The 16,442-nt window shown below is 38.7% G+C and overlaps 1 non-coding gene across 1 annotated transcript; it reads left to right on the top strand.

The window, feature by feature from the left end:
• Window positions 1-374: 374 nt before the first annotated feature.
• Window positions 375-479, top strand: LOC118668724. The gene has a single exon (XR_004971731.1). It is a non-coding gene; the product is annotated as a U6 spliceosomal RNA (small nuclear RNA).
• Window positions 480-16,442: the final 15,963 nt, after the last annotated feature.

The raw sequence follows: 16,442 nt of genomic DNA, 5'->3' as shown, positions 1-16,442 counted from the left end.
TTTATGTCCCCTTTTGATGCAAGGTTGAAATATTGCTCCTTACTCATCTCCACCTTGACTAGGTTGTTTAAAGTGGCAGAGTTGAGCCAGAACTTAAAATCTTCCTTTCCCCCAAACCTAGAGATGTGAACACATACAGAACCAAATCAAACCCTCCAAAACACAAAGACTATCAGTGATCAAGCAATGTCAAGAGCTGATGACCTGAAGAGGAGCAAGAAATAAGTTTTAAAAATAAATACAAATCCCTTTCTATATTTTTAAAGGAGAAAACATTGGACACAGGTGAATAGTTGGGGGATGGTTTGTTGAGAAGAGGAAAATATATTAATAAAACACTGAAAATTCTCATTAAAAAACAGCAACTAATATGTGCCTGCTTTGGCAGGACATATACTAAAATTGGAAAGATACAGAGAAGATGAACATGACTCCTGGGTAAGAATGATAGATAAATTCACGAAGAATTCCCTATTCTTAAAAATGGGCAAAGGACTTGAATAGACCTTTCTCCAAAGATAATATGCAAATGATCAACAAACATATAAAAAGATGCTCAAAGATTACTAATCATTAGGGAGATGCAAATCAAAATTACAATGAATTATCACCTCTCACCTATTCGGATAGCTACTATAAAACATTATACTGAGCACCCAGGAAATAAAAAGTATTGGTGAAGATGCAAAGAAATTGCAACCTTTGTGTATCGTTGGTGGGAATAAAAGATGATGCAACTGCTATGGCAAAAGCTATGGAGTTCCTAAAAAATTAATATAGAACTACCATAGAAGTCATCAATTCCAATTCTATATCCAAAAGAATTGAAAGCTTAAGATTGAAAAAAAATTGTTCACCCATGTTCTGAGTAACGCTATTCACACTAGCTAAGAGGTTGCAACAACCCAAGTGTTCATCATAGATGAATGAAGAAAATGTAGTATATACATACAATATAGTATTATTCAGCCTTATAAAGGGAGGAGATTCTGTTACATGCTCCAATATAAATTAATATTGAGGACATTATACTAAGTGAAACAATCCAATCACAAAAAGACAAATATTGTATGGTTCCACTTATATTCACAAACAAAGCAGAATGGTGGTTGCCAGGGACTTAGGGGAGGGACAAACAGGGATTTGTTTTATTTTTTTTCAATTACAGTTGACATACCATATTATATGAGATTCGGGTAAACAACATAGTGATTAAACACTTATATACCTTGGAAAGTAATCATTCCGATAAGTCTAGTACCTATCTGACACCTCACAGTTATCAGAATACTATTGACTATATTCTTTATGCTTTGCTTTGCTTACTATATATAGGCTGTTGGTTTTAAAGAAAGAAAACATGGGCCCTAGCCAGTTTGGCTCAGTGGATAGAGCACTAGCCTGTGAACTGAAGAGTCCCAGGTTTGATTCCAGTCAAGGGCGCATACCATGGTTGCAGGCTCCTCCCCCACCTGGGACCTGGTCAGAGCGCCTGCAGGAGGCAACCAATCAATGTGTTTCTCTCACATTGATATTTCTCTCTGTATTCCCCTCTCTCTTCCACTCTCTCTAAAAATCAATGGAAAAATATCATCAGGTGAGGATTTAAAAAAAAAAAAGAAAATATATGGGAATGGACAGTGATAATGACTGAGGTACTTAGTCAAATTCAAAGAGACAGAAAGTAGAATAGTCAGTGCCAGGGGCTGTTGGGAGGAGAGAATGGTGCGTTATTGTTTAATAGTTTTAAAGAAAGAAAAAGTTATGGGAATGGTTGCACAATAATGTTAACATACTTAATGCTGCCAAACTGTAAACTTAGAAATGGTTAAGATGGTAAATTTCATTATGCCTTTTTTTGCCACAATAAAAAATGAAAGTATCGACAACTTGTAGAGAGGAAGTGGTTATGATGTCACAGATCAGAACAGAGCTTGCTGGGACCTTGCAGGTAGGGTGGAAGAGGTAGGTATTGTTGACTTGTTAAGATCACATGAAAATGTCATACAGACTTAAAGGATTTATTGCTCCTCAGCTGGATGAAGAGATGAAGAACATAGAAAATCTTGCCCTTTACAAACTGCTCAGATGGAGAAAGACTAATTAAAAAAATGGTTTCCCTGACTTTTAAGAAAGGGCAAATTGCTAACTGCTCCTACACAGTCTCTTCCTTTCCCCCTTTTCAAGTGTGCCGAGAGCCAGCAGCTTGAAATTAGCATAAGGTGGCCACACAGCAATTTATGATTTGAATTTACACGTAAGTTCATTTATATTCTGATTTGAATCTAGATTATCAGTAACATTTTAAACATGAGTAGACTGCGGGTCCAGAGATTGAAGATGTACCCGTGGTAGGAATCACCAGTGGAGGAGCTGAACAACCCTAGTCCTGTCAGGGTGTTCAACTTGATTCCTTGGTACTCCTAACACGATGGTTCTTTTCTATAAGTTTTATTAGAATCAACCTTCTTCATGAATCTACGTGTGCTGTGGAAATGCAGAGAACTAAAGACAGCAATTGATGGGAAGTAGCTATTCATAAATACACTGAAACCGTTTCCTTTCCACATGGTTCACCCAGAGAGTTCATTTCTTACTGCCTTCCTCTGCATTGGCTGTAGTCAAAGGCTTCATAAATGGTGATGCTGCAGTAGCCAAAGCCTGCTTTGGATACAAGAAGATGTGTTTTCGTTACCTCGTTCTGCCAAGTACATGGGCACGGGCAAGATGCAGTCAGTGCAATAGGTTTCCTCATCTGTAAAATGATTCTAATGTAGCTCATAGAGTACAGTTCCAACAGTTAAATGGAAGAGCATATGTGCAAGCACTCTAAACAGTGAGACACTGTCCAACTGTAGGCTATAACTGTCATCTAAGTCCGCATAAATCTGAAAGAAAGGACTTTAACCGAGAGTCAGAGAACACAATGAACACTTTTCAAAAACCACCACACAGAGGGGTTTTCAATGCATTGTCTATTGAAATAAAACAGTCAGAGATTAAACTCTGAGGATATTCTTTTACTAATTTATATTGAGAAAAGTAGGGGGATAAGAGAACTTTTCTTTCCCAGAATATTCAGTGTTCTAGGTCTTAAATGCCTATCAAGAAAATATTTCTTTCCTTCTTTTATGCATAAGAAATTATAATTTAGAATCATGGGCTTCCATAGTTGACTCTATACATACTTTATTTATCTATAACAATTAAATAATGAAAATCTTAATTCCAAGAGATTCCATATTACTTAATCTGGACGATTAGGGGCCACATCTGGATTGTATCACTTCACTTCTGAAGTATTTATAACCTTATTTTTATATCTATTATAGTGTGGAGCAATTTGTTCCTATCTTAGTTTGGGTTCTCTGCAAACAGTACCTGAAACACGGATTTGGTTGCAGTGAATGTATTGGGAGGGGACTGAGGAAAGCAGAGTGAAGAAGGTAGTGCTATCTATGGGATGTCCTCTGTATCCATACCTGTTGCTGGTGGAAATGGAGTTCTTGGGGTGAAATGGGAATAAGAATTTTCTGACCCCCACCCCCTCCAGGAGGATGAGGTATTGTGGAAAGCTTTATTGATGATATAACATTAAGGGAGCTCCCCACCAAAGTCCCATTTCCCTCAGTCTAGCCATGGGTCAAGTCCCATTTTGTCTTTAGCAGGGCTACAATCAAAGCCACTACTGAGAGTTTCTGCTCCAGATGAAAGTCCAGTCCAGTCCAGTCCAGCGCCGCTAGGTTAGCTTGTGTTTCTAGCTGTAGTCCATTGCATGTGGGGTCTTCTAGGGCCACATGGCAGGTTAGTATTGGCTATGGAGCAAGTGAGTACAAGGAAGCAGGAATGAAGCAAGGGGAACAAGAGAGAGACAGCTTCTTTGTCAGGGGATGCTAACTAGGAGCTTAACTAATGAATCCTGTAGGATTTCATGCCCTTGCCTTGGCTCTACCTTCCTAGCCAATGCATGGTTCCCCAGGCTAGACTGACAGGCAAGCACCTTCCCGAAGTCGCCCTGACCTCACTGTGCACGAGGCCATGTTCCCCTTTGCTGGACCCCTTACCCCAGGGATTGCAGGGAATGAACCAGTGGTTTCCTATGGAGCATGAAGTTGCCCAGATGACCATGCTTATAATGTCTGGTTTCCCCTTTGCTCTTTTTCCTATCATTAATATTAACTAGCAAACTATGATGGTAACAGTAGGAAAATAAAACAGGAAGGGAAGACGGCAATGAAAGGTGCATCCATGAGCTGGCTTCTCTGGTGGACAACTGAAGCTTCTTCACCCTGGGGATTGCCCAAGGAACTGCATAGAATGCGTCTCAGAATGACCCCTCCAGAGCCAGGAAAGCCAAGGCATTTATCCATTGACTCCCCCCACCCCCACCCCCGGTTGAGGATTGCTCCCAAACTGCAACTGCTTGCAAGCTGAGTGGCATTCTAAGGCTTTGGGGACAACCTGAAAGGTAGGAATGCAGAGTCACTGGAGCATGCATTTGTGGGGGAGAGGTGCTGACAGAGTGCGCCAGATGCAAGTAAGCTGATTGACTGTGGCACAGGCACACAATGAAAAAATGTCTCCCGCCTTATTGGTTGCTATGAGGACTAAGTGAATTGATATGGATGTATTGAAAATGATACTAGGCGCATTACAAAAAACATAAACGGCAGCTGGGGGTTTTAGTAGACTGAGAGATTTGTTTACAGACACTACTAATTGGGAGAAGTTAGGCTCTGGCGCCCTGATGCTTATTCTTTTCTTTCCCATGGCCTCTCTCCTGTTCTCTATTGCTCAGTGCATCTTTCCATGCTTTGCATTGCTGTGTCTCTTTGCGAACTGGATCACTTTTCCCTTCCCATTAGCATTTTATAAACTGTATTATCTCAGCTGTGTTGTCTTGTTTAAATGGCAACCCATTTGAAAAACAAGATCAAGTGCGTCATTCAACTTTGCATAACTCTGAGGACCTAGAATGATTTTGTGTATAAGAAGATGCTTAATAAATAGTACGGGTTTCAACATGGTTATAAAGCATTGAATGGCTGTCTGTTGCCCTCACCACTGAGTTTTGCCAGTGTTTAAAACACCTGGCCTTATTATGTCAATGAAAATTTAAATTCATAGCTCCCATTAGCATTGCAAACAATTTGTAGCCTAGTTTCCTTGGATATTAATGGAAGTTCAGATCTTTTAATGAGCTTAAAAAGAGAAGAATTTTAGTATTAACATAAACTAGTGCCCCTCCCTTTGCCTAGGGCTAGAGAGAAGAGTCACCAATAGCAATTGGTCAAATAACTTCAAACTTACTTAATTGTAAGAAAAGCCTTGATCTACTACATAAACAACAAATGCACTGTCATTTTGATGTATTTCAATGACAAATTTTATTTCTTAAGGTTGATGCTCATGATACTGAGCCATGCCAGCTGGGCAGATACAACTTTCTTTTGGTCTCCTTCTACCTCACTGATAGATCCTTCTAATTCATTTTTCTGTTTTCTCCTTATTTCATTGGTTTTTAAATTAGTGAACAACATCAGGGCTCAATGTTTGGACAGATTCTCCTGCTCATCAAGCTATATCAGTGGTTCTCAACCTTCCTAATGCCACGACCCTTTAATATAGTTCCTCATGTTGTGGTGACCCCCAATTTCATTGTTACAAATTGAACATAATGAAAGCATAGTGATAAATCACAAAAACAACATGTAATTATATATGTGTTTTCTGATGGTCTTAGGCGACCCCTGTGAAAGGGTGGTTTGAACCCCAAAGGGGTCGCGACCCACAGGTTGAGAACCACTGATCTATATACTTACCTCTAGCCCAATCCTCTCTCCTGAACTTCAGGAGCATGGAACTAATTATGTCCTCAATATCTTCATTTAATGGTGTGATTATAAAAATAAAAAGAAAAGGAAGAGGAGGAGGATGAGGAGGAGGAGGAGGAGGAGGAGGAGGAGGAGGAGGAGATGAAGAAGAACAACAACAACAACAAGAACAACAACAACAAGAAGGAACAAGCTACCAAGTCTTCCCTGCTCTGCATACCCCTTTGCAATGTGACCTTGATGGTCCACTAAGAGGCCGATCTTTAAAAGCAGTATACTAAGTGAAAAGAAGCCAGCCACAAAAGGTTATTTGTTGTAGGACTCCATTTATATGAAGTAATGGAGAATAGTTGTAATGCACAAAATATCACTGAATAGTTCACAATGAAATGTTCCAAATGATGTAAGTTTCACCTCAATGAAAGACACATTGCTTCAATGGGTTCCCATGTCACTCAGAGCAACAGTCAAAATCCTCACAAACGTCCATGTTCCCACTGGGCCCAGCCTCCACTTACAAGTCCTCCTCTTGCTCTCCCTCTCCTGTCACCTAAGTTTCTGTGCCATTTGTCAAACATTCCTTGTACTCACTTCTCTTACAATTTATGCAATTCTTGATTTCTTCTGTCTGCATTGCTTTCCCCTTAAATATTAACCTGGCTCACTCTCCACTAATTTCAGCTATTTAGATACTATAAGACTTTTTCTTTAATTTTGTTTTTTTCTGGTCTATTGAGTCTGTATAGAAGGAAGAGCTTAATATGCATAATGTCAAAATGTTGATAACATCTTGTTCCATTTAGATAATTTCCCCTGATCCTAAGTAGGTGCATAATAATCTAAGCTGCCAAACTTCTCAAGAGAAAAAAAATATGAGACCTCCAAAGACAAACATCCACAAATTGAAGATAAAGGTCCCCAAGGAAGGCTTCTTTTCTCATATATGCTAATAATGTCATAGAGGCTTGGGATATGTGTTCTTGTGGTGATGGGAGGGAGAACTAGGGCAGGATTGTGAAATATTGCATGGAGTAATTCAGTTTTGTTTTACTTCGTTTTGAGGAAGGTTATAGACATTCTAGATCCTTTATACATTATACTGTCAGACATCATGGCATCATTGAAATTTTCTTGATCCACATGAGATTTGGTTTTCTGTAGGTTACTCGAGAAATGCAGAAGAGCTGCTGAAAATAAGCATGATCCCCCCCCCCGCCCCCCACCAAGGATGTTACATAAAATGTTTCTCTTGAAATAATCCAAAGATAAGTAAAGATTTAATATGTACTCCCCAGTCCATAGTAAGAGGAGTCCAGCTGGAATATAACCTGGGGGTGGGGGAGAAGCTGGAAATTGGTTCGAGTTGCAATAGAGAATATCCTCTAATTTATAAGCAGTAATGATCCAAGTCTACTTTAGTCTATAGATCTCAATACCCATATTGATAATTTTACATGCCTTTCTCTCCATTTTAACCTCTGTCCTTATACGAATAAAGATACTACATAAATTCCCAAAGATATTTACATTTTCTGTTTGTGTTTTTTGATTGAAAACTGCTTTCTTCCACACCTTGGTAAGCACAGCAAGCATTATCACTAAGTCTTCTGTGGACAGGGAGTGAACCAACTCTCAGCTCAGGAGAATATCAGCGCTGTGCCACAAGACATTGGATTTATAAGGAATGGAGTCCAGAACCTTCGGGCATCCTCTTCCCATCTAGAAATATCCCTCCACCGTCAGGATAATATACTTTATTTAACTACATATCCAGAAGCTCAGCTCTAATTTAAATTATGCATTCCTCTGTGCATGTGTCCAGTTTCTCCTTGATTAAAAAAAATCCCAACTAAAATTTTTAAAAAAATCAACTTTTGAAGTAGTTCCCAGTGTGTGTTGGAGCTCATAGAATATCCTGTATCAACAGAGCTTTACTTGATTTCAGGCCCATAGCTGATCTAAATGTAGATCACCATAGTACCAATGGGAGCCCCACACAGCAAGAACAGAAGCTAATTTCCCTATTCATTTGCAATCTCTTATTTTGTATATGCATATGCAGGTTAATTTTTCATGAAAGGTGCACATTGGGCCTAGTTTGACAATTATTCTTTGCTTTAAAAATTCCTGCAAAGGAATAGAGAAAAAAATATTTATCAAGCTTTTAAACATGTGTTCTATATGTACAGCTGGCAGTTTTTAAAAATGGTTTAACTCATTATTGGCTTCCAAATTATATGAAAAACAACAACAAAGACACTATTTGAGCAAGTAAGCAAAGATAATTTGTTACATAACCAGTAAGCATCCAATAAATGTTTGAGTACATTAAAAAAAATAAGGGTCAATTTTGATATAACAGCTAGGCATTTAATAAATATTTGATGAATGAATGACGCAAGAATGTATAGAGTATTACTTCAGCATGGTTCACTTGATCAGCTACTGAGTTCTCTTGACTTCTTTCTTTTCATACACAGTAATTTTCTCTGTGATGCGACTCATATTCAGAAGCCAGCAACAAATATCTACATATCCATCAATTCACTGATTTGATCAATTCATCCGTTCAATCATGTATTTGTTCAGCTAATTTAGTCATTCAACAATCACCTATTGAACACTGATGATGCCAAGTACCATTCCAGGTGTTGGAAGTCAAGGAGCATGGAAAAAGCAGTGGCAGGACAGCATGACATGTACTAACATGAGGGAAAGTGCAAATTGTCTGTGAAGTCAAGATGAAGTAACATAAGCTGCCATCTACAGAGTGAATAGGAGTTAGCCAAGTAAGTAAGGGTATTAGAAGGGAAAGGACATTTCAGACAGAAGAAAAGGAAAAACATCGACTTTGATACTTTGGGGGAATTGATGGGCATTCACTATGGCTATAGCATACAATCCAATACTATGAGAGCTCAGTGATCAAACTGGACCTCTTTGGATGCTAACCACGCCTTTCTGTTTTTTGGGGGGTTATGTACTCATATTACATTTTATTTATACTTCAATTATAGCAGATTTTACATTGTATTAATGTTAATAGTTCATGTTTCTCTTTGCCCTCCCCAAAGACACCTTCTTAAATATAGACTCTATATGGAAATCATGGGATACTGAAAAAGAAGAGCATTAATAAATAGCAATTAAGATTCAAGTCTGTTTACTATTATTGCTCTTATAGAATATCTCACTTCTTAATTTCTAGACCCTCTCTGCATGCATTGGCCTTCCTAACAGGTTGCTCCCCATAGACTTTCCTGATCTCACCTGGGATGAATGTAATCAGCTTAAAACTCCTATGCAGTTTGCAAACCTGACCCATGACAAAATGCCTGGGCTTCCACTACAATAGATGAGATGGGCTGCTTGAAAAGGCAGCCTGGGTAATAGCCATGTTTCAGTTAAGGCAAAAACACTCAGAGAAGGAGTTAAGAACCTCTGAGCATTTTCTAGTTAAGGAGCAGGCCTCAAGGGCATAGATAGGTATTGGAGAGTTGAAGAAGGCATCAAAGGCTATGAGTGAGGCAGAGCATCTACAGTGATTTGGGAAAATGGTGATGTTTTGAAATTTCCTATGGATGTATGTGGGCTTGCCAATGACTATGCAAGCAGTCCAAATACCCTCAGCATGGCTTTAAAATGACCCCATGTACCTTCACCTTTAACTTAGCACATCCCACTGCTTTGCTCACAAATGTTAAAACCATTGCTTCTAACCATAACACCAATCCTTTTCCCTGTCCCATGCTATTGCACTGGTAGGGTTGGTCATTCTGATTCCTTTTCATGGACCATTTCCACTTCCATCTTTGGTAGGAAACTTTGTTCAATATATTCTGTGTGCAATAGTGCTTTATATAACATATTGCTTGTGGCCCGGTGCACGAAATTCAGCACTTGGGGGGGGGGCATCCCTCAGTCTAGCCTGCACCCTCTCACAGTCCAGGAGCCCTCAGAGGATGTCTGACTGATTGCTTAGGTCCACTCCCTAAGACGGCATTCAGACATCCTTAGTGCTGCCACGGAGGTAGGAGAGGCTCCCGCCACCACCATTGTGCTCGCCAGCCACTAGCCCAGCTCCTGTCTAAGCTGCACTCCCCCTGTAGGAGCGCACTGACCACCAGGGGGCAGCTCCTGCGTTAAGCGTCTGCCCCCTGGTGGTCAGTGCACATCATAGCAACCAGTTGTTCCACTGTTCGGTCAATTTGCATATTAGCCTTTTATTATATAGGATTGCTTGTGGCTGCACTGTCATCATATACATTTGTTCCCAATTACCAGTGTTTTTAAACTTATTTTTTTTTTCCTGTTTTAATGGCCAAGTTCACTAATGCAAGATACTCCCGAGGGAATATTAAATAATATAAATTATTTCTTGTCCTAACCCAGTAACTCAATTGCTTCTACATTTTGGAAAGCATATTAGAATCATGAGAGTAAAAGTTACATTATTAAAAGGAAAACTTTGAATTTACTTTACTTTATATAATAGGTAAGTCATCCGTAAACTTTAGCATTTCTACAAATAACGGGAAACCCTTGTGAAATGCCTCATAATTTAGTAGATCCACCAGTTAGAGGATGACAATGTTTAGGGACAGTTGTCTTGGGGTTTTGTGTCTCAGGCTGGATCGGGTGCCTGATGCGCTGTCAGAGCTCAGCACTTGTATGTAACATGACTGAATGAACTACTTAGTTAATGATCATTATATTCTCACTTGACATTATGCTCAGGAAGACACAGAACTTCTAAGGAACCTAGTGACATCTAAATCTCTATCAACAAATATTCTGACATCTGGCACAGAACCCCAAAACCTTGACTTAAGAATGTGAAACCACAGGCTGCCAAGATGAGATGCCTGTGTGATATATTGTGTATACAGACCTACAAGGTAGGTCAAGACAAACAAGGCAAAAACTACCTTATCTATCTTGAGTTTCATTCAAGGAAAATATAGCTGTTCACAGAAACTGCAACTGTCCTGCCATGGGAGTTACAGGCAATAGCTGTATTTACAGGCCTGCTGAAATGCCTTGAACCATGGGCAGGTCATCGGAGACCATGGTGAGAATTGTGACCACTAGACTAATATTACACAGATCTTGCAGGGGAGTGAAATGTCTTTATGACTAGCAATCCTATTAAGATCACTGACTCTGACAAGAACCTATTTCAGTTCCTTTCCATTGAAGACAATGCCAGAATGCTGCAACCACAGATTTTGAGAGAGAGAGAGAGAGAGAGAGAGAGAGAGAGAGAGAGAGAGAGAGAGAGAGAGATGAGAGAGGGAGAGAGAGAGGCGGAATGTTCTGCAATGTAAGTTAGTCTTGGTGTAGAGCAATGGATGGAGCAAGAGCAAAGTTTGGGGAGCCTGTTACCTGGGTTAAGTGTCCAGCCTCACAACCCCCATGCTGTGTGACACTGGAAATACCATGTAAAGGCATCGTCACTCTCATTTGTGATGCCTGGATACTAATGCCTGCCTGGACGGATGCTGTGAGTGGTAGTGATGATGGCCAGTGTGTCAGGCATTGCAAATACGTGATAGGGTAGAGCTGTCATTAATGTAGAGGAAGTGTTTTGTTTATATATAAAAGAAGGAAAATATATGGTGCATCCCCTTTGAGAAGTGGTGGCCTTCCATCCATAGCACTCTTAAAACATTTGAACTGGGCAGTCAGAATACTCTTCCATCTTATGAGTAAAACGCGAGCCAACAAGCCTACCACGTGGCACCAGCAGGTTAAGTCATTATAGTCACATCTGAGTTTCCCACACAAGTGTACATTATATGCCTGTTGAGTTAGTCCTCTGAAATGTTAAATCATCACTGCTTGTTCTATGTCTTTGTTCCATTTTAAATTTTCTTATTTTACATATTTCTGTTCATCAGTAATATATTAGCACCAACTCAATAAAAAAAATTTAATATATTTTTTTTTTTATTTCAGAGAGGAAGGGAGAGGGAGAGAGAGACAGAAACATCAATGATGAGACAGAATCATTGATTGGCTGCCTCCTGCACACCCCCTACTTGGGATTGAGCCTGCAACCTAGGCATGTATCCTTGACTGGAATCGAACCTTGTACCTTTCAGTCCACAAGCCGACACTCTATCCACTGAGCCAAACCGGCCAGGGCAATCAAAATTTTTTTATCTTTTTTAATTTGGGCACTTTCTATAAATTTCTTCAAAAGGCCCCTGGAACCCTGAGCTAAGGTGCACACAGTCATCTGATATTTTGAGTGCCTTCCTCTCACTCATCTGCAAGCCCTTTTGTGTCCATTCTGCTTTTTCTTTCCTGTGGCATAAATATGACTCCACAGTTCTCAGGATGCATTGTTTTGCATGCTGCTTACTGAGTAAATAAGAAAAGACGCCTACTGGTCTTTCCAGCATTGAAAGTATTTTAGGATAGCTGGGATCAAGGGGAAAAAGCAGTGACCTCCTTCATCAGTATTTCGGTCTCACTGTTGGAGTTCTGTCTCACTAAATGGCAAGAGGGTGCCTAAGTTCTTTAGCTAAGACCCTTGAGGTCTTGAGACCTCTTATCCCCTCCTTTTTATCAGTGTAAGAGTCCATTTAGAGATTCATAGTATTCCTTTGATCCTTTGCCTCTTTGGTTGTTTTAAGTTTTCCCTGACTTTAAGAGAATAACACCATTTTAAAATCTTTTAAACAATTAATCACGTTGCTAGTCATAAGTAATGAAACCGCTAAACAAAACAGAACTGATAGTAACCAATACTGAACCCCATTAGTCATTTATAAAATTTGGCATATATTTTCATCACTCATGGTGATCTTTAACCTATTTCCAAAATCATGATTAAATCACCTTTCTTTAAGTCATTCTGATTCATTTTCCATGCATAATTGGGTGACTCACCAAATCAGAAATGATCTGACGTCCAAATGTTTGAATTTTGCTATTTTTCCTTCAGTTTCTTTAGTGGGTGATGGAACATCCATGAATTATATGGCCTGACTTATTCTTATTGAAGATGCTCTGCCGGTTTTCCTTTCTTAATAATATTCAGGGGTATTAAATTCTACATTGTGCCAATGGTCACCTTCCGCTGCAGAAGTTTCTGATACTTTTCAGAGTCTGTTTTCTCCATATGCCCCAGGGATAAGATAACAGTCTTTTATTTTCCAACAATAAATATTCATGGATTGGTGAACCTGCCGACCAATCCCCCATATAACTCAGGGTGATGGGGATCGCCACCCAGTGATAGCCAAGTAAGGCATCCCCTTATCTTTCTGTTGGCTAGAACAATTTTTGCAATGTCTTCATTACTCCCTAATTGTCTATATTTCTTTGCTTCATTTCTCTTGTTAAAGGCAGATTTAAAAAATGAGTTCAATAACTCAGCCGTTTTAGAGTCATCATTAATTTCATGCCCTTCTGTGTTCATTAGTGAATCTATTTTCTTGTGGCTTTCTTTTCCCTCTGGGTGTTTTCCTAAAAAAATTTTTCTCTCATTTATTTTAACCCTTATATCACATTGCATCATAACCCTCATCATGACTTCTCTAGCAACACAAATAATATCTTAGTAAAAAATGAATTCAGGTCCTAGAAGGTTTGGCAAAGTGTCGGCCTGCAGACTGAAAGGTCCCTGGCTTGATTCCGGGCAAGGGCATGTATCTTGGTTTCAGGCTCAATCCCTGGTCAGGGCTCCTGTGGGAGGAAACCCATCTATGTGTCTTTTTCACATGGATGTTTCTCTCTCTCCCCTCCCCCCTCCCTTCCACTCTTTAAAAATAAATGGAAAAATACCCTCAGTTGAGGATTAATGAAATCAATATACAATAAAAGGAAAGTAGTTATTTAGGTTCTTCTTCATACATAAACAAATGCTTATTTTTTTCTCTGAAAAGTTGCATTACTGACAGAATTTTTAAAATTTCTTATGGAGAGGAAATTTATAGGCAATTTCTTTAAAAGTATGGTAAAAAAAAAATACTGTCTTCTATAGGACATTAATGTTTTTAAACTAAACTTTTTAAAAAGACTATTTAAATGACTACAAGAAACTGATTTGTTTCCAGTAAATTCTTTTCATTTCATCATACATTAAATTTCTGCAGATCAACAACCCCCCCTACCTCCTGTGTAATCTATACTTCTCCAGAATTCAATAAAAGCCATTACACATTTCTTATTCCCCTGTGTTGTGTCCTTTCCCAAACATTAAGATAGTTTTTATAATAAGTGAAAATATGAACATGAAAAATAAAATATGCTCTTAAAATCTTATTGTTTGGATACAAATCAGGTGTTCAGCTCAATCTTTTGATGTGTATTTCTGACTTTCTGTGAACATGTCCTAAGTGAAAGAGTTTTTATATTCACCATGGTCATATAGGAGGGGTCATGCAGATTCTGTTGGTATTTTTTACTCTTTAAGAGTGTCGTTTTCTTCCATTGCCTACCCCTCATTCAACTTAAAATTGGTTGTTTCTATGCTAATACCACCATAATAATATGAAAAAGAAATAAAACTAAAATTAGCCAGACCTCGATTTGCATCCAAACTGTTTTGTTTGTAGGTAAAATAAGCTATATAACAGTTTACATCAACTTTTTGAGATTCAGTCTCCTCTGTGATATGAGGATTAGTATCCTGCCACAATTATTACAGCTTAAGTAAAATAATCATGTAACATTAAAAAGTGTATCAAGAAACATTACTATTTTTTTTCTCTTAGTACAGTTATTTTGTCCAGTGATTCTTTTTGCTCCATGTCCTTTAGCCTATGGTATTTTTTTTGAAATAGCTGAATATTAAGAAGTAATAATGAAGGAAGTAAAGCATAAAGGAAATGTGATTTCCTTTTGTCATTAATCTGTCAATCACAGGGTTAGGTCACTGAGGCAACAGAGTTAAAGCTCCAAAAGATCTTAGAAATAGTTCAGACCAACTTTCCCATTTTTCAGATGAGGAAAAACTCCTAGAACCATCACGTGCACCCAAGAGCTCTAATTCTCTACTGAATCCCAGAAGGAACAATTAGGGAGCAAGAAGAGGACAGGGGTCTCTAGGAGAGAAAAAGCCTTAAATTGGTGATAGGGCTACTGCGGACTCTTCAAGTGATGATTCTAAACATCTATTCCCATGAGACGTTGAGACTTTTCATGCATAGTTGAATGAGTGACAAATACTCAGTATTGTCATCTAACAGAGCTTGTCCCATAGTTTGTTTCGGGAACAATAATTCTACAAGTTACAACACACACACACACAGATTGCCTTAACTGGAAAACATTGGAGATGCTGAACTAAAGTAAATCAAACAGGTTTGTAACTAGCAGACTTTCTGAAAGCTGTGAACATCTTAAAAGAACTGTGCCAGCGTTAGAGTATGTGTGTGTGCGCGTGCATGTGTTGTGCTGGGGGTGCTACAGTGCTGTGTGGTGCACCAAGTTAATTCACCATACACTCTGAGAAACACAAAAGTTGCCCTTTTTCTGCACAACTCTAAACATTGGTTTATCTTGTCAGTGGACTTTTACACTAAAAAAAAAAAAATCAATGACAAAGAGTATTTGACATGAATAGAAGTAAGAACAAATAGAAGCTTTTGAACAAGTTTTTAGACTTTTCTACTAGACATTTTGGTGTCATGAAGAAACTGTCCCTGTCGCCCTAAAATAATCTGACCACGTTGAACTTTTAAAAATCCATCGACAAGAAATGTGAAGCTGAAGCTTTTACCTTTAATCTCTTGACATTTACAGAACATGACGACATAGCTGTAATGAACAACCACTGATCGTTTCATGTAAAGTGGGAGGCATCATTAATTTATGATAACAAGGGGTGGTTGTCAGGCTTGTCCCGAACTGATAAGGTGAAGTCTAATTAGTCATATAACCATTTTATTTTCCCCTGGTAATGAGCATGTGCCATGGGGGCGATTGCAAAAAGGTACATTTTTTTAAAAGAAATTTAAAAAAATAAATCCAATGTGAAAGACAGTTGTTTCTCCTAGACATACGTTGGTTTTCACACCATCATGCATAATTGGAGGAGATTTTAATTATGCAGGTTTTTTTATTTCTGAAGGTCAAAAACCCCTCTCATCACCTAACTTATATTACCTGTACATGCCTCTTCTTTTTTGGTCATGGATAGTCATCAATATCACATGAACTGCTGTACATTTCTGCTAAAACCCAGCAAATGCTGTGTATGCAACAGGAATGTTTTAAATGCCCAATAATTGAATTCCTCATGACATGGGAGGTGGGTAAATCAGCGATCGGTATTGCCACGTTTCAAATTGTCCACATTCTTGTGTCTAATATTCTGCCTCCACTAATGAAGGGATGCATTATTAAATTTTCCTTGGGCAGCTCTTTTCTTAGGATGAGTCCGATTCTTCCACCCCCCCCCTTTTTTTTTGACAGGATCTCATTTCTGTTCTTTTCAATAGTTCCACTGACCTGCACACTCACTCCTTCACTGCGGAGTTTCACTCGGCTGCTCATCTCCCAATCTCCATACATTAAAGATGCATTTCTACTTTTTTTTTTCTCCTGTGCTCTGAACACAATTACAAAAGCTTTGAATCCAGAATCAAAAAAGAG

This window comes from Myotis myotis, unplaced genomic scaffold (genome assembly GCF_014108235.1).
Source record: "Myotis myotis isolate mMyoMyo1 unplaced genomic scaffold, mMyoMyo1.p scaffold_m19_p_13, whole genome shotgun sequence".
Lineage (NCBI taxonomy): Eukaryota > Metazoa > Chordata > Mammalia > Chiroptera > Vespertilionidae > Myotis > Myotis myotis.
The sequence above is the reverse complement of the archived record's forward strand: the minus strand, read 5'-3'. Positions and strand labels throughout refer to the sequence as shown.